The 10,085-nt window shown below is 39.9% G+C and overlaps 1 non-coding gene across 1 annotated transcript; it reads right to left on the bottom strand.

Moving 5' to 3' along the window:
* Positions 1-9,616: 9,616 nt before the first annotated feature.
* LOC148544428 (small nucleolar RNA R71) lies at positions 9,617-9,720 on the bottom strand. Its single transcript, XR_015900421.1, has one exon. It is a non-coding gene; the product is annotated as a small nucleolar RNA R71 (small nucleolar RNA).
* Between the last annotated feature and the right edge of the window lie 365 nt (positions 9,721-10,085).

Below are 10,085 nucleotides of genomic sequence, written 5' to 3'. Positions count from 1 at the left end.
TTTGGCTTAAAGATGACATAATGACAATGAGGATTGATATGCTTGATGATACAGCAGAGGTGTTCCCTTTACTGATCTTCCGGAGAAATTCGTGCCTGTAGAAAAGATCTCGCGTACTCGAAAATCGGGGTTGTTACAGATCCCACGGAGATTGTTGGCTTGAAGCAATCTATGGTTATCTTGTAACTCTTAGTCAGGAAAATAATAAAATAATTCACTTATCAAATTTGATTGCAAGGAATAAAAGGGCAGAACACAAATTATACTTGTATGCAAGGATGGAGAATATGTTGGAGTTTTGGAGATGCTTTGTCTTCTGAAATTCTGCTTTCCTCTGTTTTCTGATTCATGCATGCATGTCCTCCTATGGCAAGCTGTGTGTTGGTGGATCACCGTTGTCAATGGCTACCATCCATCCTTCCAGTGAAAAGGGTCCAGATGCGCTGTCACCGCACGGCTAATCATCTGCAGGTTCTCAATCGTACCGGAATAGGATTTACTATCCTTTTGCGTCTGTCACTACGCCCAGCACTCGTGAGTTTGAAGCTCGTCACAGTCATTCAATCCCTGAATCCTACTCGGAATACCACATACAAGGTTTAGACTTTCTGGATTCTCTTGAATGCTGCCATCAATCTAGCTTATACCACGAAGATTCTGATTAAGAGATCTAAGAGATATTCATTCATTCCATGGTGGAACGTAAGTGGTTGTTAGGCACGCGTTCGTGGAAGAATGATGATGATTGTCACGTTCATCACATTCGTATTGAAGTGCGAATGGATATCTTAGATAGGAACACGCATGTTTGAATGGAAAACAAAAATGCTTGCATTAATTCATCGAGACACAGCAGAACTCCTCACCCCCAACAATGGAGTTTAGAGACTCATGCCGTCAAGAGGTACAAAGTTCAGATCTAAAATGTCATGAGATGCAAAATAAATCTCTAAAAGTTGTTTAAATACTAAACTAGTAACCTAGGTTTACAGAAAATGAGTAAACTATGATAGATAGCGCAGAAATTCACTTCTGGGGGCCACTTGGTGTGTGCTGGGGCTGAGACTTAACCTTCTCACATGCTTGGGCTGTTTTGGGCATTCAACACCAGGTTGTAACCTGTTTCTGGCGTTAAACTCCAACCTGTAACTTGTTTCTGGCGCTGGACGCCAGACTGCAACATGGAACTGGCGTTGAACGCCAGTTTACATCGTCTATCCTTGAACAAAGTATGAACTATTATATATTGCTGGAAAGCACTGGATGTGTAATTTCCAACGCAATTGGAAGAGCGCCATTTGGAGTTCTGTAGCCCCATAAAATCCACTTTGAGTGTAGGGAGGTCAGAATCCAACAACATCAGCAGTCCTTTTTCAGCATGAATCAGATTTTTGCTCAACTCTCTCAATTTCAGCCAGAAAATACCTGAAATCATAGAAAAACACACAAACTCATAGTAAAGTCCAGAAATATGAATTTTGCCTAGAAAATACTGAAAATAAACTAAAAACTAACTAAAACACACTAAAAACTATATGAAATTAACCCCAAAAAGCGTATAAAATATCCGCTCATCACAACACCAAACTTAAACTGTTGCTTGTCCTCAAGCAACTAGATAAATAAAATAGAATACAAATAATTTTAAGAAGCAATAATATCTCAGAGTTTTTGAGTGAAGCTCAGATTCTAATTAGATGAGCGGGACTAGTAGCTTTTTGCTTCTGAACAGTTTTGGCATCTCACTTTATCCATTGAAGCTCAGAGTGATTGGCATCTATAGGAACTCAGAATTCAGATAGTGATATTGATTCTCCTAGTTCAGTATGTTGATTCTTGAACACAGCTACTTTATGAGTCTTGGCCGTGGCCCTAAGCACTTTGTTTTCCAGTATTACCACCGGATACATAAATGCCACAGACACATAATTGGGTGAACCTTTTCAGATTGTGACTCAGCTTTGCTAAAGTCCCCAATTAGAGGTGTCCAGGGTTCTTAAGTACACTCTTCTTTTTGCTTTGGACCTTGACTTTAACCGCTCAGTCTCAAGTTTTCACTTGACACCTTCACGCCACAAGCACATGGTTAGGGACAGCTTGGTTTAGCCGCTTAGGCCAGGATTTTATTTCTTTAGGCCCTCCTATCCACTGATGCTCAAAGCCTTGGGGTCCATTTTATTACCCTTGCCTTTTGGTTTTAAGGGCTATTGGCTTTTTACTCTTGCCTTTTGGTTTTAAGAGCTTTGGCTTTTTCTGCTTGCTTTTTCTTTTTCTTTCTCTATTTTTTTTTCTGCAAGATTTTGTATTCACTGCTTTTTCTTGCTTCAAGAATCATTTTTATGATTTTTCAGATTATCAATAACATGTCTTATGTTCATCATTCTGTCAAGAGCCAACATATTTAACAGTCTTAAACATCAAATTCAAAAGACATATGCAATGTTCAAGCATTCATTCAGAAGACAGAAAGCATTGCCACCACATGTAAAATAATTAGAATTTATCTTATTAAAAACTCGAAAAATATTGCCTCTTATTCTAAAGAAATTCTTCTATTTTATTCATGTTTAATGATGATGATAAAATTAAATTATAGCTTAATTGGAGATAAAATCAAAAATATAGATACTAATTACTACTATATGACTCCTAAGGTAAAACTAAAATAAAAACAGTTATCACAGAGATAAGGCTAAGATTGGAATTTAACAACCTTTGTTCTGGGAAGTGGATGTTCCTCTAATCTGCGGGGTGCTTGGTCCTTCAAGAGATAATTTCTAGCGCTTCAATTCCCTTAAATCACGCCCTTGCTCCTCCTGTTCTTTAAGCAAATAGCAAAGAATGCTACTTTGTTCCTTCTGTTCTTTCTTTATTTGCTCCATAGCTTCTTGCATCTTGGTAATAGATGTTTCAAGATACTCCCAGTATTCAAATTGAGGGATTTCTGGGAGAAATTCCTGTGTTCTCTTCTTGATGGGGTCATCCTGTGCTTATTATTTTTCCATTGATGCTTTGGTGATTGGTCGCTCAACTGAGATATATTCAGTTATTCCCATCCTCACTCCAGCGTCCTCGCATAGCATAGAAATCAAGCTTGGATAAGCCAACCTGGCATCTTTGGAATTTTTGTTTGCAATTTTGTAAAATTCAGTTGAAATCAGTTGATGAACTTCCACTTCTTTTCCCATCATGATGCAATGGATCATCACTGCTCTTCTAATAGTGACTTCAGAACAGTTGCTAGTGGGCAGCAGAGAATGCCCAATGAAGTCCAGCCATCCTCTGGCGACTGGTTTGAGATCTTCTCTTTTGAGTTGATTTGGGATACCCTTCATGCTGGTGGTCCACCTGGCTCCAGGAATACATATATCCTCTAGAATCTTATCCAGGCCCTTGTCTGTTCTCCTCATTCTCCTATTGAAGGAGTCTGGATCATCTTTCAGCTGAGGTAGCTTTAAGATCTCCCTGATCTTGTCAGGGTGGGTATGAACAATCTTTCCTCTGACCAAGGTCTGATAGTCATAGAGAGTAGATCCAGATAGTCTTTGCTTGTCTGTTTGCCACATATTAGCATAGAACTCCTGGACCATATTCCTTCCCACTTTCGTTTTAGGATTAGCTAGGATCTCCCAGTTCCTGATTCGAATTTGCTCCTGGATCTCCGGATATTCGTCTTCTTTCAGATCGAATCTAACTTCCGGGATCACTGATCTTAGACCCATTATTTTGTAATAATGGTCTGAATGTTCTTTAGTTAAGAACTTCCCTTGATTCCAAAGTGGTTTTGGAACACTCTCTTTCTTGCCTCTTGGAGTGGGTTGTTTTCCTTTAGGAGCCATGATCTTAGTGGGTATGGTTTAGTGATCACGGATAAACACACCAAACTTAGAGGTTTGCTTGTCCTCAAGCAAAAGAAAAGAAAGGAGAGGGATAGAAGGAGAGCCAGTATAGGATGGTGGATGAGAGGAAGGAGGCCGAATGGGTTTTTAAAAGGGAGGGGGGTTTTCGAAAATAGGGAGAAAGATAAGATAGAAGATATGATTTTAAAAAAAATAAGTATGATAAGAAAAGATATAATTTAAAATTGAAAAGATATGAAAGATATTTGAAAAAGATAAAATTGGATTTTTGAAAAAGATAATATAGAGATTTGAAAAAGATATTGGTTAGTTGTAAAGATTTTTGAATGAAAAGAGATAGATTTGTTTTGAAAATTTTGAAAAAGAGTTGAATTGGATTGAAAAAAAAGGATATGTGCTTATGGATTAAGATATATTTAATATTTTGAAAGAAGGGTTTTTAGAAATTAGGGATTTTAGAAATCAGGGTTTGTAACATGTTTATGCAAGAAATCATGAATTGAAACATGAAAATTGAGATTAAAATGAAAAATATGAAGAAAAAACGAATTTACCTCCTCCCCACCATCCTGGCGTTTGAATGCCCAAACGCTGCATGTTTTGGGCGTTCAACGCCCAACTGCTGCTTCTCCTGGGCGTTCAACGCCTAGCTGTTGCTTCTTTCTGGCATTGAACGCCAGGAACTCCTTTGTCACTGGGCGTTTTTCTGAACGCCCAGGACGCTGTAAATCTGGCGTTAAACGCCCAGAAGGAGCTTCTTTCTGGCATTCAACGCCCAGAAGATGCTTCTTTCTGGCGTTTAACGCCCAGATGGCTATCCTTACTGGCGTTTTCTTGCCAGTGAGCTCTTTTTCTCTGTTTTGTGTGCAGAATCCTTCTGTAACCTTGTGAACTTATACAATTGACTCTTTACCTTAGTATTAGTGAACTTTATATAAACAAATAAAATCAAGAATAGGGCAAAATGCTTAGAGGAAGTGATGCCCCATGGCTGGGTTGCCTCCCAGCAAGCGCTTCTTTATTGTCTTTAGCTGGACCTTGCTGAGTTTTTAATCTAGCCTCAGTCTTGAGCACTCTTGCTCAACATTGCCTTCAAGATAGTGCTTGATTCTCTGTCCATTAACAATGAACTTCTTATTAGAATCAATATCTTGAAGCTCTACATAACCATATGTTGATGCACTTGTAATCACATATGGTCCCCTCCACCGGGACTTCAGTTTCCCGGGGAATAGCCTGAGCCTAGAGTTAAACAACAGAACCTTTTGTCCTGGTTCAAAGATTCTAGATGACAGCTTTCTGTCATGCCACTTTTTTTATTTCTCTTTATAAAGCTTGGCATTTTCGAAAGCAATGAATCTGAATTCTTCTAGCTCATTTAGCTGGAGCAATCTTTTTTCTCCAGCTAATTTGGCATCAAAGTTTAGGAATCTGGTTGCCCAGTAGGCTTTATGTTCCAGTTCCACGAGCAGGTGGCATGCCTTACCATACACAAGTTGGTATGGAGAGGTCCCTATAGGAGTCTTGAATGCTGTTCTGTAAGCCCACAGAGCGTCATCCAAGCTTCGTGCCCAATCCTTTTTACGGGTACTTACAGTCCGTTCCAGGATTCTTTTTAGTTCTCTGTTAAAGACTTCAGCTTGCCCATTTGTCTGTGGATGATATGGAGTCGCCACCTTGTGGCGAATCCCATACCGGACCATGGCAGAGTAAAGCTGTTTGTTGCAGAAGTGAGTGCCCCCATCACTAATTAGTACCCTGGGAACACCAAACCTGCTGAATATATGTTTCTGGAGGAACTTCAGCACTGTTTTAGTATCATTGGTGGGTGTGGCAATGGCCTCAACCCATTTTGATACATAGTCAACTGCCACCAGAATATAAGTGTTTGAGTATGATGGTGGGAAAGGCCCCATGAAATCAATACCCCATACATCAAACAACTCAATCTCCAAGATTCCTTGTTGCGGCATGGCGTAACTGTGAGGCAAATTACCATCTCTCTGGCAACTGTCACATTTACGTACAAATTCTCGGGAATCTCTGTAGAGTGTAGGCCAGTAGAAGCCACATTGGAGGACCTTAGTGGTTGTTCGCTCACCTCCGAAATGACTTCCATATTGTGACCCATGGCAATGCCATAAGATCCTTTGTGCTTCTTCTTTAGGCACACACCTACGAATTATGCCATTTGCACATCTCTTAAAGAGATAGGGTTCATCCCACAAGTAGTACTTTACATCAGTAATTAATTTTTTCTTTTGTTGCCTGCTGTACTCCTTGGGAATGAACCTTGCAGCTTTGTAGTTTGCAATGTCTACAAACCATGGTGTTTCCTGAATGGCAAACAAATGCTCATCAGGAAAGGTCTCAGAGATTTCAAGAGAGGGGAATGACGTCCCTTCTATTGGCTCTATCCGGGACAGATGGTCAGCCACTTGGTTCTCTGTCCCTTTTCTGTCTCTTATTTCTATATTAAACTCTTGCAGAAGCAACACCCATCTTATGAGTCTGGGTTTTGAATCCTGCTTTGTGAGTAGATATTTAAGAGCAGCATGATCTGTGTACACAATGATGCCAGGGCATCTTGGCCAGTTTCACTGACCTTTTCTTTACTGTTTTTAGGTTAGTTTCATGCATTTCTTTAGAAAATAAGCTAGTTTTGGGTAGATATTCACTTATGCCTTGATTCAAGCATACATTGTGCATTTTACATAATTTCATGAGGATTTTGCATAAGTTTAGTGACAAATATTATGTTGCATTACTCATGACTTGGACTAGAGCTTTGATGCACTTTATTGCTTGATTTCAGGACCAAAAAGAAGCAAGAAAAGGGGAGGTAACTTGCAAGGTTAATGAGAAAAGTGATTGTCAATAACACTCTCAAAAAGCCATCAATGCCCACGTTAGAAAGTCACGTTAACTAAGTTAACGTGAACTCTAACGTGTAGAAGAGAAGTTGAGCCAACGTTAGTGACACTTAACATTGTCACTAACGTTGGCAATTACTCATAAGTGGCCACGTTAGAAGTAGGTTAACGTGGCCTCTAACGTTAAGGGGGGAAGAGAAGCCAACGTTAGTGACACTCAACATTGTCACTAACGTTGGCCTATGGTGCAAAGTACCACGTTAACTCCCACGTTAACTTGGTTAACGTGGGAGCTAACGTAAGGGATGAAGAGTTGTCGACAACGTTAGTGACACTCAACATTGTCACTAACGTTGAAGCAACCACACAACCCCCAAGAGTCACGTTAACTTCCACGTTAACTTGGTTAACGTGGAAGCTAACGATGAGGAATGAAGGATGAGCCAACGTTAGTGACACTCAACATTGTCACTAACGTTGGGATGGCTAAGGATGGCCACGTTAGAAGCCACGTTAACCTAGTTAACGTGGACTCTAACGTGAGACCTAGGGGCACATTGGAACGTTAGTGACAATGTTGAATGTCACTAACGTTATCAAAGGATGGCAAAGGCCACGTTAGAAGCCACGTTAACCTAGTTAACGTGGGCTTTAACGTGAAGCAAGAAGGGGCACATTGGAACGTTAGTGACAATATTGAGTGTCACTAATGTTCTCGAAGGTTAACAAAGCAACGTTAAAAGCCACGTTAACCTAGTTAACGTGGGTTTTAATGTGAGGCAAAGGGGTGCATTAGAACGTTAGTGACAATGTTAAGTGTCACTAACGTTCTTGAACTTATATTCTCACTAAATATTAACACCCCTAACGTCCTGAACTAAAGTCTCTGTCCAATTCGCACTTTCTCTCTGCAAGTAAAGCCAAGCCCAAATAAAGAAAGGAACTGCTTCAAACTCAAGATCCAAAGGCCCAAGACTTGAAGAATCACACTAGAAGCTTAGAAGAGTAGTATATATAGGATTAGCTTTGAATTGAGAAGGGAGTTCTGGAGGCTGGAAAAGGAGAACTACTCTCTGTATTTTACTTTCTTTGCAATTCTAGTTTTATGATGTATTCTCCATCTTTGTTTTCATTTTCAAGAGCTATGAACAACTAAACCCCTTTCTTTGGGTTAAGGAGCTCTGTTGTAATTTGATGGATCAATACTAATTTTCATTATTCTTCTTCTATCTTTCCTCTTGATTTTACTTGAAAGCTTTCGATCTTCATCCAATTGAGTAGTTATCTTGGAAGACTAGCTATTCAAACTTGGATCTCTTTTGAACCTTGAAAGAGAAATGAAGAGATCAAGCTAGAAATGCTTTCTCATGCTGGACCAAATTGGGTTTGGATGGGTATGTGACTATAACCCTCTCAACACTTGATTTGGGAAATGCATGTGGTATAATCAGTGACCATACTTCATCTCTTCTCATGAGCAATTGACCAAGGAATTGGCTATTGATCAAGATTTGAGAGATTGAATTGCAAGAAATTGTAATCCAATCACTTAAGATTGCCAAGGAGATCAATAAGTGCATTGATTGAGGAAGAGATGAAAATGAACTTGATCCGGAGAATTGCAATATCTCCTAAGCCCAATGAACTCCCCATCTCTGATCTTACCCATTCTCTTTCATTTCTGCCATTTACTTTTATGAGCAAATCCCCCATTCCCATTTACAATTCTGCAATTTATTTTCAGTCATTTACTTCCAGTCCTTTAATTCTAGCATTTACTTTTCTGTTATTTACATTCCTGCCATTTTATTTTCTACAACTCTCAACCCAAATTCTGGATTCGCTCAACTAGAACATTCTTCTAATTAAAGTTGCTTGATCAATCAATCCCTGTGGGATTCGACCTCACTCTATTGTGAGTTTTTACTTGACGACAAATTCGGTACACTTGCCGAAGGGAGATTTGTTGAGAGACAAGTTTTCCGTGCATCAAGTTTATGGCGCCGTTGCCAGGGATTGATTGTGCATCAACAATGATTAAATTGGAAGATCACTAGATTGAGCATTTTTATTTTGTGAATTTCATTTTCTGTTTGAGTGAATTACTTTTTGTTTTAGTTAAACTTCTTCCCTTCTCCCTCTACTCTTTCGTTTTTCTTTGTTATTTTCAATTCTGTTTGCTAACCCACTAATTGTTTGATATATTGCATCACCCACAACTAACAGTAATTCTGACACAAATACTGTCCGCACCTATTTTCTTTGCTTGTACTTGTTGGTTGTATGACAGGGAGAAGAAGCGGGGCTTCAACTTCCTTTGATTCTGAACCTAAGAGAACCTTCCTTAGACTAAGGAGGGAGGCAAAAGAAAAACGTGTAGTTGGTGCTGAAGAAGAGGAGGAACACTTTGAGGAATACTTTGAACTAAACATGGAAGAAAACATGGAAAATCACCATGAAGAAGAGACTCACAACCATGGCAGAGGAGGTGGAGCAAATCATGCTGGGGAGGATAGAAGAGTTTTGGGCTCTTACATCAATCCAAACCCAGGCAATTGTGGAAGTAGCATCCAAAAACCAACAATCCATGCCAACAACTTTGAACTTAAACCACAGCTCATCACCCTTGTTCAGAACAACTGTTCGTTTGGAGGAGGTGTTCAAGAAGACCCCAATCAACATTTGACCACCTTCCTGAGAATATGTGACACAGTGAAATCTAATGGTGTTCATCCTGACGCCTATAGACTGCTCTTATTTCCTTTCTCACTTAGGGACAAGGCAGCCAAGTGGCTGGAATCCTTCCCAAGGGAGAGCTTGACAACTTGGGAGGATGTGGTGAACAAATTCTTAGCAAGATTCTACCCTCCTCAACGAATCAATAGGCTGAGAGCTGAGGTTGAAACTTTCAGGCAACAAGATGGTGAGACTCTGTATGAAGCATGGGAGAGGTTCAAGGACTTAACAAGGAGGTGTCCACCTGACATGTTCAACGAATGGGTGCAGCTGCACATTTTCTATGAAGAGCTCTCTTATGAGTCAAAGAAGGCCGTAGACCATTCATCTGGAGGATCTTTGAACAAGAAGAAGACCATTGAGGAAGCCATAGATGTTATTGAAACAGTAGCAGAAAACGACTACTTCTATGCTTCCGAAAGAGGGAACACAAGAGGAGTGATGGAGCTAAACAATGTAGATGCTCTGTTGGCCCAAAACAAGCTCATTACCCAACAACTGGCTAACCTCACCAAGAAGATGGAGAGGAACCAAGTAGCAGCAATCTCATCTTCATCAACAATCCAAGAAGGAGTGAATGAAGAAGCAGAGGGGAGTCAGGAGCAAGCCAACTACA

The sequence above is a fragment of the Arachis ipaensis genome, chromosome B9 (genome assembly GCF_059453495.1).
Source record: "Arachis ipaensis isolate K30076 ecotype BB chromosome B9, ASM5945349v1, whole genome shotgun sequence".
Classification (NCBI taxonomy): domain Eukaryota; kingdom Viridiplantae; phylum Streptophyta; class Magnoliopsida; order Fabales; family Fabaceae; genus Arachis; species Arachis ipaensis.
Note: the sequence above shows the minus strand (reverse complement) of the source record. Positions and strands in the feature narration are given on the sequence as shown.